Source organism: Lactuca sativa, chromosome 7 (assembly GCF_002870075.4).
Source record: "Lactuca sativa cultivar Salinas chromosome 7, Lsat_Salinas_v11, whole genome shotgun sequence".
Classification (NCBI taxonomy): Eukaryota; Viridiplantae; Streptophyta; class Magnoliopsida; order Asterales; family Asteraceae; genus Lactuca; species Lactuca sativa.
In genome coordinates this window covers 136,178,412-136,190,651 of record NC_056629.2, presented here as the reverse complement: position 1 = coordinate 136,190,651, position 12,240 = coordinate 136,178,412, and the positions used below count along the sequence as shown (strand labels likewise).

The 12,240-nt window shown below is 36.6% G+C and overlaps 1 non-coding gene across 1 annotated transcript; it reads right to left on the bottom strand.

The window, feature by feature from the left end:
- Window positions 1–941: 941 nt before the first annotated feature.
- Window positions 942–1,013, bottom strand: TRNAW-CCA (transfer RNA tryptophan (anticodon CCA)). Its single transcript has one exon. It is a non-coding gene; the product is annotated as a tRNA-Trp (tRNA).
- Between the last annotated feature and the right edge of the window lie 11,227 nt (window positions 1,014–12,240).

Sequence of the window (12,240 nt, the reverse complement as noted above, 5' to 3'; positions counted from 1 at the left end):
CATGACATCATATTTCACGAGTTTGTTTTTATTTTTTTATAGGATTTTTTTAAAACATTTTCATTTCATTCGAACATTATAATACTTCTTCCGTCACATATTAATAGTCTATGTTTACTTTTTGGTTTGTCTCAAAATAATAGTCTATTTCTAAGAATAAATATTTTTTTACCAAAAATCTCCTCATTATTAGTTAACCTACCATGTAGTTAAATACAAAAAAAAAATGAAATTAAATACAACAAAATGATACAGTTGTCATTTCATTTAATAAGATTAATAGTAATTAATATTTTCTTAATCAATATATATTTTGTCTGTGGACAATAATTTTAGGACGAAAAGAATAACATATCATGACATTAACTGATCTCTGATGGAAAGAATAGTTTGACATTAATTGATATTTTTTATTCGTACCCTGTGTTTAAGACATTTCAAACTTTTTTATGTGACGCTACATGAAAAAAAAATATGTGACGGAAGAAGTATTATATTTTAGACATATCAAACTTTTTAAGACATTTGAAACTCTTTTGTTCTTACATATCCTCCTACCTAATAAAATGATGATATTTGTAACATTTAATGCTTATTTAATTATATTTTAGGATATTAATATTACACATGTCATCATTTATATAGATAGAATGATTGGTACCTAATAAAATGGTGATATGTGTAACATTTAATGCTCATTTAATTATATTTTAGGATATTAATATTACACATATCATCATTTAATTAGCAAAAGTAAAAGTATTTTTAATTTCTCTTTATAATATGATATTCCTATTTTTGGTTATAAATATATCCCTTTATAGCATCGTGAAATTGATTTTGAAAATATTGGGGTAGGGTGAATCTCGACGATAACCCATAGTGTAAGGGGGTGTTTCGTGTCGCTACATGAAAAAAATATGGGGAGATATTGGGGGAATTGAACCCGACGTGAATCGAACACGCAACCTTCTGATCTGGAGTCAGACGCGCTACCATTGCGCCACGGATCCCTTTGTTCAAATGCCTTCCTAATATCTATTATATTCGGAGAATAATAATGTATGGCTTAGAAGGTTGAAGTTGAACCATATAAAATAAGTACAGATACAAAATGTTCGCTTAAATTTAATTTGAACACACATTTATTAATCGTTTTTACTTGATTATGCTCATTACAAGAACTAATTTTTTCCACATAAAAGGCAAATGTATTTTTACCCAAACATCTTTTTTTTCATATTGTTAGAAAAATAACCTCAAACCATACTAAATAGTATTCAGGATGAAATGAAGTTCATTTGCCACATAGAATCTTGTTACACATTCACATGATTAGTTTAAGTTAATTTCAACTGTATCCACCAAATAATAATTGTTAAACATGTGTGAGAAATAATATCTGCAAATTCATAACGTTGCATTCAACCATGCATACATAAATGCTCACCATTGCCTAGTCGCGAGGTTATATATATATATATATATATATATATATATATATATATATATATATATATATATATATATATATATATATATATATATATATATATATATATATATATATATATATATATATATATATATATATATATATATATATATATATATATATATATATATATATTCAAATACTTAACACTTAGAAAAATTGATCTTGAAGTGCTTATGTGATTATTGGTCTCCTTCTATTTTGTTGTTGATTCAGTATGTTGCTTGATAGTATTTGCATACAACGACAAATTTTCAGTACATCGTTGACATGACAATACCCATTGCCTTTTGTTTATGTGTTTAAGATGAATACTAAGGTATGAGAAGACAAACATTCAACTTATAATGTATTCGATTTAGAATTCTATCATCCAAGAATGTTACATCTCCCTTTAATCTTCTATCCATAGTCAGAACATGTCATAACAAAATCATATCAGAGTATAAATCCCATAGATCTCTGGTACAGAAAATCGTGTGTGTGATGCGCTGCTACTGTATCGGCTCTTTTCCCTTTGAGGAAGAAGTACCTGAAACCAAAACTAAAAACCGTAAACACAAAGCTTAGTGAGTTCCCCTATCATACCACATACCATATAATCACATAATGCCTAGCATATCTTCTTGCTGACCTCCCCTTCGGTCTCTTTTAACCAGTAACTGCCTAGCATATCAGAGTGTTGGCCTCCCATTCGGTCACTTTTAACCGATAACCGTGGACTATTTCACCCCATACTACTACCACATAAAACATATATAGTCTAGCATATCTAGATGTTGGCTTCCCCTTCGGTCTCCTTCAACTGGTAACTGGGGACTATTTCACCCTTACCACTACCATATAATAACCTAGCATACTAGCACAAAAAGCATATCTGATAGTGGCATACCAGACAGTTATCACAAAGATAATCATCTCATCTATAATCACCTACTAGTGAGTCGACATTGGTGCCTTCGACCCATTCCTATTGGAAGGTAACTCACATCAATGTCGTGAAATAGTTGAACTGTCCTTTGTGTTGGGATCAACTCCACTCAAACTCCTACACATAACAATTGTCCTTTAATTACTCTTTCATACTCATAACCCCTTTAAGGGTCAACTTTGGTCAATAGTCAAGGTCAAAGTCAACATCCTGGTAGACTCAACTCGCCGAATTGGTCCATCAACTCGTCAAGTTCCATAATCCATAAAACCTTGAAATCTAGATCTTACTCGTTGAGTTCTTTCATGAACTCGTTGAGTTCCATGATTCGTAAAACTCTAAAACCCCCGAACCTACTCGTCAAGTTCTTTCATGAACTCGTCAAGTTCTTCCTTATAACGTAGTCGGGACCTTTTATTCATAGCTCGCTGAGTTCCTCCCTGGACTCGTCGAGTTCTCCTTCATACAGTGTCAGGACATTTTTCTCCTAACTCGTCGAGTTCCTCCTTGAACTCGTCAAGTTCTTCATTCTTTAAGCCCAAAACATGTCCAACTCGCTGAGTCAGCTCCTAGACTCAACGAGTTTACTCAGCAACAGAAAAGGTTGGGGGACCACGACCCAACTTGTCGAGTCATATGAACAAATCGTCAAGTCCCCTATAGTCAAAATCCATACAGTCGTTTTTATTCGGGCTTAATGCATCCCAAACACAGATCTGGTTCCCTACGATCGATATATCACGTAAAGCTGCTAAGTTTACGTGCATGCATGGGTTATTTAGCTAAAAAAGCCCTAAAAAGGGGTTCATATGATGCATGGAACTCCCATGGCCATAAAGTTGGCACCTTTATGCCATGGAGTCCCTCAGAGACTCTGGATCTGATGTTATTACCCCAAAACATGCTTGCATTCATGAAGTGTTCCATAATATGCTTCATATGGCCTAAACTACCCCATGAAGAGATCTAATAAATAAATAGACAAGGTATAGACTTTATACCTCAGATGAGCTGGAAATGAAGTTCTTTTTCTGTATCGAAAGCTCCTACCTTCAACCAAACACTTCTAGCTTCCACTCCTTCAATGAAAATACAAAAGAATCACTCCGTTTTCACTCACACACACTCACAAGGCTCAAAATCGCGATTTAGGGTTTGTTAGACTATGGGAGGCGATGAGGGAGGCCACAATAGGGTGTTAAGGTCTTTAAATAGGGTGCAAACCCTGAAAATTAGGGTTTCACTCTGGCAACCCTACTCATCGAGTCGAGGCTTCTCGACTCATTGAGTAAACTTCAAGTCCCGCTTCCAAAAATCCCATTCCTACTCGACAAGTTTGGGGTCTCCTACTCGTCGAGTCCCTTTGCAAAAATGAATAATTCTTTATTAAAATACATACCAGGAACCGAACGTTACAATTCTACCCCACTTATTTTAGATTTCGTCCTCGAAGTCTGTTGCGTCTGGGAAAAGCACGGGGTAGTGCTCCCTCATCTCATCCTCCGGCTCCCAGGTCCATTCTAAGCCCTTGCGGTGCTGCCATTGCACCTTCACTAACTCGACCTTCTTATTCCTCAGATCCTTTGTCTTCCTATCAAGGATGGCTACCGGTCGCTCAGTGTAGTTCAGGCTGTTGTCCACCTGAATATCCTCTAGAGGTACCACCGTGGAGTCATCTACCAGGCACTTCCGCAACTGGGAGACATGAAAGGTATTGTGGATCTGACTAAGCTCGGCTGGCAGATCCAACCTATACGTCACCTTGCCCACCCGAGCTGCAACCTTGAAAGGTCCAATGTACCTGGGGCCCAACTTGCCCCGCTTCCTGAATTGGATGACACCTTTCCAAGGTGACACCTTCAGGAGAACCATATCCCCGAACTGGAACTCCAGGTCTGAACGACGCTTGTCAGAATAACTCTTCTGCCGACTCTGAGTAATCTGAAGCCTGCTCCTGACCTACTGTATCCTCTCTGTCGTCTTGAGTACCACCTCGGTACTCCCCATGACCCTCCGTCTAACCTCACCCCAATATATCAGGGTTTTGTACTTCCTCCCATATAACATCTCGAAGGGAGGACGGTCATACTTGTGTGGTAGCTATTATTATAGGAAAACTTGAAGGGATTTATTATACTACAACATCCTATGGTGCACATACAACTCTAAATATCTTGGATATATGTTTTCACTAATTATACATGCAAATGGTTTCCAAGGCATTAAACCTATAACTAGCATGCATTCTCATATACCAAATAAGATACTAGTTATAGTAACATACCTTTTGTGTTGTAGCTTGATTCCATGGAGCTTAAGAGCCTAGTGCCTAAAGTGTGACACCTCAAATGGTTCACACAACACCAACAACAACTTGGAATAACTTGAGAGAAAAGTCCTTATGCTCAAATCGGTTAACCCTCATGTGTATACACCTTAGTGCCGATTTCTTGAGCCATGGGGTCTTTATATATTGTGGCTATTAGGGTTACATCATGTAACTCATGTCTTTCCATATTCTCCATTCTCCATGGGTTAAAACCTCCATGAAGTATCCATGGGTTACTCCATGGGTTTAGCCAAACATGAAGAACTATGAATAATAAGCCTACATATATAAGAATGAATGGTTTACACAATCAATCCCCATATATTTAATTAGTATCCTTTTGACCACAAAATTAATTCCAAATTAATTCTTGATCAATACTAATTAAATAATATGATTTCATATTAATATATTAGAACTTATAATATATTAATAAATCATAATTATCCTTTTCTCACAAAAGTCTATCCAAATTGTTCCGACGCCATGAAACCCAAATGGATCATGCCAATCGGATCAAGTACATACCAACTATAGTTATGGACTTAGACACTAATCCAACAGTCTCCCACTTGGATAAGTCTAAAACTATTATTGCGTATGACTCCAAAACTGTAACATCCGGAATTTTAGGTATGTTATCGTATGATTGAATTCTTGAGGTTTATGGAGTGACTCAACGAGTTGGGAGTCTAACTCGCCGATTAGGGTCGAGTTGTCGTGTGGGATTTAATGAATGGACTCGACGAGTCAGGAGGCAGACTCACCGAGTTGGTGCTGGGCAAAAAAACCCTAATTTTCCGGGGTTGGGGCCTATATAAGGGAACTTATGCCCCCCTTTCCGCCTCATCAGTTACCCTACACCACTGAGAGCAAACCCTAATGGCTATTAAGCTAGAGAGTGAGAGAGAAGCTCATATTATGGTTCGTGTGCATCATTTGAGGAAGATGATGAGGTTACCAAGCAAGGAGCTAGAGGTGAGGCTGTTGGATCCAGTGATTTCCTGTACAGAGCTCCTGAGGAAGGTATGAAGTCTTCACCATTCTTCTTATTTTGGATAAATCTCATATCTATGGAATTTTAGGGCTTTTTGCCATCTTTTGTTTGGGGTTTTGAATAGCATGAGTTATCAAAGATTCTAGACCTCGGATCTGGACTTTGTGAGGTCCTTAGAGTCTAGGTGTCCCAACTTTATGCATCCATATGAGGGTTTTTGGGCTTAATCACTTATGAAGGGCTTGTATTAGCATTTTGGAGTAATAACATCATGCATGAACATAAAGATCGAAGCTTTACATGCTTATTGAGCCTTGAGATGACAGATCTAATGTTTGGAGTGATAGATATGTTTGAAATCGTCTGAATGAGGAATCAGATCGAAGGGACTCGTCGAGTCCATGGCCTGACTCGACGAGTCGGTGAGGCTTTGTCCTGATGGATTTGATTGTGCGATAACTCGGCGAGTTGGGGGTCAACTCGACGAGTTGAGCTGGACCTTCTTGAGACTTCTGGGGAAACAAGTGGACTCGACGAGTCGGGTCAAACATGGACTGTTGACTCGAAGTTTGACTCCTGTTGACTTTAGGGTTTGGTCAACATGAGTAATGGAGACCATGGAGGGGTAAAATGGTCTTTTACCCAATACAAGAGTTAAAGAGAGAAGAATAACTTTTGGTTGCTTAGAGTTGAGAATCAAGTATTTATTAAGGTAACTACCCTATGTGTAGGCGGTGGCTAGTTCAAGATTCGAGTATGGGGATGCGTGCTTGTTGTCGTGGTGAGTCTTCTCACTATACTTTACTATGAGTGGTATTTTGTGTGATAGAGATTTCTTATGTGCTTATCTGTGTATCGTGATATCCTACATTATTTCTTTGTGATTTATGTTGTGTATTTCTCAGACTTTACAGAGTTAGGACCGGAGGGTTCACAGAGTTAGGACCAGAGGGTCCATCAGAGTTGTGGGACTGGAGGGTTCCACTGAGACACATGGACTGGAGGGTCTGACAGAGTTATAGCCTCGAGTGGCTAATGTGTTGTATGTGGTATTTTGGGGAACTCACTAAGCTTCGTGTTTACCGTGTTATGTGTTTCAGGTTTCTCAGGATCGCGGGAAGGCACATGCTTGATTGTACACACACTAGTGAAAGAGTTATGTTTTGAAGATCTTGGATTTTAATCAGACAATTATGGAGTTGTGATTTGTAAATTAAATAAATGAGATTTATGTGAAATATGTTATGAGAAATATGCGATTTTAAATGAAAATTTTATTTGAAAATTTACGGTGTTACAAAAACCCGACTAGCAATCGTAGCTCTTAAAAGCTGTTGTGGAACTCTGGACAAATCAATGACGCGTCCATTAGATAAGGGATCATATATTCCTCCATTCTAGATATTATATGGACTGAGACATGGATTATAATCATTCTCTCTGTCCATTCTTTGTTTCCCGATTTCCGATTTTTGATGAACGACTAATTGAACAAATCAAATCAGTCCAGGCTTGGCCAAGCACTTCGGGGTGTCATCACTAAATCATAGAGGGGCCTACAGATATCGCTTCTATCTCTTTAAGGGTAAAAGGAATGGATAAACTTCGACTCATATGCTTGTTCTACTACTTGTTGAATCATACACAAAGGCACGTTTTATAACATCGAGTTACCAATGCGTTTTCGTACAATCAATGTATAACCAACTCATAGGCAACAACTCATCTCTCTACGTTTGAAGAATATAAGATATTATCATCTCATGATCACTCGTTATAAAATCCATGAAGTGATTTAAATGAACGTGGGTTGAATCCAATAATCAGAACTTATGAGCACTCATGAGTGTTGTAGCAACTCTTGCTATGTCTAACATCTTAGACATCTACAAGCCAACTTCATGACAATCTTGATTCATATCTACTTCCAACATATGACCGACTGTGGATGGTTTGAATAACTTAGTCATTCGGTAAGAATGACCTAGTTGTTCTGGAAGTCAAAACATGCAAAGTGAAACACAAGAATAATCGAATCCAATATGGTCTTAGAACTTATGAATATAAATAGAACACCTTTTATTTATCACCATATTGATTACACATTATTCATTGTATAATGTTTCAAATTTATCAACCTAATACTTGAATTAAAACAATAGTTGTCCCATACTCCAAGCATGTACACTATATTTTTCTAAACACTAGTCATGCCATACACCAGGTATGCACACTATGTTTATCTATGATCTTTACTTTGTGGAATAGATCGATTGAACATAATTTCAATGATTCTCATTTCACAATCCCAAATCCTTACCGTAAATGCAAGAATTCCAAATTCCTCCCATTTACCGAAATATGTTAGATTTTAAACTTATATGCACTAATCCTCTGTAATGATTATGCACAAAGTCACAATGACTTGTTAACAGACATTACATAGCATTCCAATGGAGATCAACTCCATGGAAATGAAGTCTCATATTCAAAGTACATTGCTTTGAACATCCTTCTTACATTAAGTTTTCTAATCTTACACAGATTTCACTACTAGAAAAAAGGCCTTTTACGACGCTCATTGCGCGTCGTAAAATGCTCAGACGACGCGCAAATGCGCGTCAAGGAAGGCCATGTCATAAAGAGAGATGACGCGCTTTTGCGCGTCGTCTATAGACGACGCGCATTTACGACGCGCATTTATGACGCGCATTTACGACGCGCGGTTATGACACACAATGCGTATCAAGAAAGGCCCTGTCATAAAGGAAGACGACACACATTTGTGTGTCGTAACCTTACGACGCGCGTGTTTATGACACGCAATGCGTATCAAGGAAGCACCAGTCAAGAAAGGCCATGTCATAAATGAAGACGACACACATTTTTGCGTATCGTAATTTTAATTTTTTTTTAAAAAAAATATATTTATATATTTATTAATTTATAAATTAAATTTGCATTTAATCTCTCATAATAGAAATAAAATACCATATACAAAAAATACAATCCATTGCATAATATAAAATAAAATACCATATACAAAAAATACAATCCATTGCATTTAATTTGTATGTATAGCAAAGACACATGTGTTAAACTTGTTACCATTAACATCTAATCGTATGGACTCGAGTGTTAAACTTGTTACCATTAATATCTGATTCATAAGTCCTTTCAACAAGATTGTTACCTGCATAAATGAAAACAAATAGGAACATTAACAGCCCAGCATACTCAAGCCTCATCAATACAACAAAGGAGAGAAAAGTAATGTAATAAGCCAAACATTAAAACCAAACATTAATATAAGAGATGGGAAATCTTTTACCTGAATATAACTAGCACCAAACAAACCACCATTTCCAAGCTGGAATTGAGTCTGATGCAATGTGACTAAAAAAACACAAATCACTCTCAAATTTCACTTACCCCTTTCACTTTCACATTACACCAACCAACCTACTTATATGTTGCTAATTATCTAGGCTATTTTTCTTTTTCTCTTGATCAAAATAACATGTTTATGCCCAAGTCAATTACAGAACTGTATTCCTTAGTATCATGTGGACACAACATTTTACCGAATGTGAATTGAATATGACAAACAAGCATTTATATTCTCATGAAATCAAAGATAATTTATAATATTTTTCTAAATAATTAACAAACTTGATGTGTCAAGACCCATAAGGATAATTTCTGCAACATTATATTCTAACAAACCCTACTTTAATCACAACATTAAACCAAAATCGACCAAAAACTCACATAAACAATCAAATCAAATATAAACACATGCTTGATTTCGTATTCAAACAGATTAAGAAAGGCAGCAAACACTGTTTGTGATTTAGAAACTAATAGCTTAATCCTCAATTCATATTAGCATAGTAACAAATGTGCACTTATATCGTTTTTTCCTTTTGAACATTCACTTTCCAACAGATGCTAAAAAAGCTGATACATTCTTAGTGGGTGCAACCTAAACAAAACTGTCACCATACACAACAGATGCTGAAAAAATTGAATAATTTATCTTTTGCTGCAACTGGATCATACAAAGCTAGACACACTTTTATATGTTTCAAACATAAACTTATTGTGTAATGAGGATCCAAATGGAATAATTCAGCCACCTCATACTCCTTTGTTCTATCTCGCCTCTATAATGTATTTCACCGTTCAAGAGAAGGGTATAAGGGGTTTCATAGACATTATGAATTAATTTATCCTTTATTCTACTTCCCTTATTTGAAACAATCTCATCATAAAACGTTCAACATTTCAACATATTATACGACCTAATGCACTAAAATTCAAGTGATGTAAAACAATAAAAGTTTCTTTGAAAGTTCATAAATAAAAAAAATTACCTTTTCAAATTCTGCATAAACTTCTGCAGGAGCTATGGTCATCAAAGTTGACAAAGCAAGTACTGCAGCTTCTTGTTCCAAATGACTAGTACTCATCAACCCCATTGGTCCAGGCAAACCCTACATATTATACCACAACCAAGGGTTAATAATAATTAATAATATATAAAAGATAAGATAAAAAGTAATCAATAAAAAAATATCAACACTCGGAATCAATGATTCCACAGGTAAAAAAAACTTACATTGGAATCAGAACGCTGCAAAGGGCTTCTGGAATCAGCTCTACCATGGGAATAGGGTGATGATGTTGATGCTTTCTCATTTCCTCCTCCTTCAGGGCTTCTGCTTCTAGAAGGTGACCTACTCCTACGTGGAGGAGACCTGCTTCTGTGTAATCCATCAGTTTATTGACACATCACATGATAAGGGCATTCTAGTCTTTTCAACACTAGTACTTCTATGTAAGTAACAAACACATATAGAATAGTGAATAGTCCATCAGGTTCCTAATGAAACATCAACTTTAAACAGACAAACAAAACTTTTTACGGATGCTATTTTTAATGATAAGGGCATTTACGTCTTTTTACCTTATAGGAGACCTACTTGGGCTTCTCTCATCATCATAATCATCATCATATCTACCCCTCCTGTTTCTTCTATGATAATCAGGGCTCCTACTCCTACTGCATGAGGGTCCTACTTTTGTAACGATCTTTGTCCCTTCCATAATACCTGTCCCTGCTACTGCTGCGACTTATCCTCCTGTAGCCCTTGTATTCATCTCTATACCTGGAACTACATTGGGTAAACATCAACTCCAATACAAGGGTAGAATGGTCAAAACTACATTCTCATGATACCTTGGTCTAGGACTTCGGCTCCTTAATCCACCCTTCAGCTTTTCTACTGGTTCAAGTATCCTTCCCTTGTGACTAAAACAAGAATAAAAACAACCACATTAGTCAAACAACCATATACTTTTTCATATCTGATTCTTGGAATTTAGAAATATATTAGATTATATGTGAATGTGACTCACATTTTTTCAGCATTAGGCCCATATTTGGCAAATTAAACCATCATCTCTCTTCCATCAACAACTCTTCCTGAAAGGTGTAGAAAAAAAGTGAAATCATGGTGAAGTGATGATATTGGATAAGTGTTATAGCTATTATATATTATTAAAAGTGATAAAGAAGAATCAGATCTGGAAGTCCAAACACCTAACATGGAATCGAGGGATTAAGGAAGAAATCAAGCGTCGGTGACTTTTCTCCGGATAAAAACAATTTCCCACCAATTTCACAAATCGGCGTTCCAAAACCAAAATTCCCGATCCCAATCGCGTTTCTGTGCAATCCAATTTGCCAATTTCACGTTTCAGGTATCGATTTAAAGAATTGGTGGGATCGCAAGCATGACGTACCGGAGGGCGTTTCTGTTGGCGATCGGTACGCAATCGTACCCCGTTTGGGATCGAGCTGTTTGGAATGTGGATCGTAACTACTTTGGCGAATCCTGTGACTATGGATTGAACCATGCACACCATTGATTTCTATTCAACGAATCTCCAACGAACATAAGCCTCTTGTTCTTCGATTTCTCCACCAACAATTTCCCTATAAACCTTCATTTCATTTCCCCCAAAACACACAATTAAAATCATCAAGAATTCAACAATTAATTCGATTTTAAAAAGTGGAAGAACAGAGTATGCTTACTTTGGCAAATTATAGTCTTTAGGCTGCCACCTCCACTTTTGATATGAATTCGTCGCTTGCTTTACAGAGAGATATGAAGTCGAGACGAAAAGACGAGATTGACCCATCTGGTAATAAACGGACTCGGGAAGCTGAACAAAATGACCCGAGATTGACCCATCTAGTAACAACGCTATTGATGCCATTCCTTCCATTTTCGACTGTTCATCCTCCACTTCCTCTACTGCTACTTCTTCACCATCTTCTATTTTTTCTGTATTTAGACTTGAGAGTATAATTAGGGCTTTTTCTAACAATTCCAACATCGAGAGGGAGATATGGTGGTTCCAGTAGGTAGAAGTGAGGGAAGAAGTAGGCAGCAGTCAATGTCGGGAGGGGGAAGGAA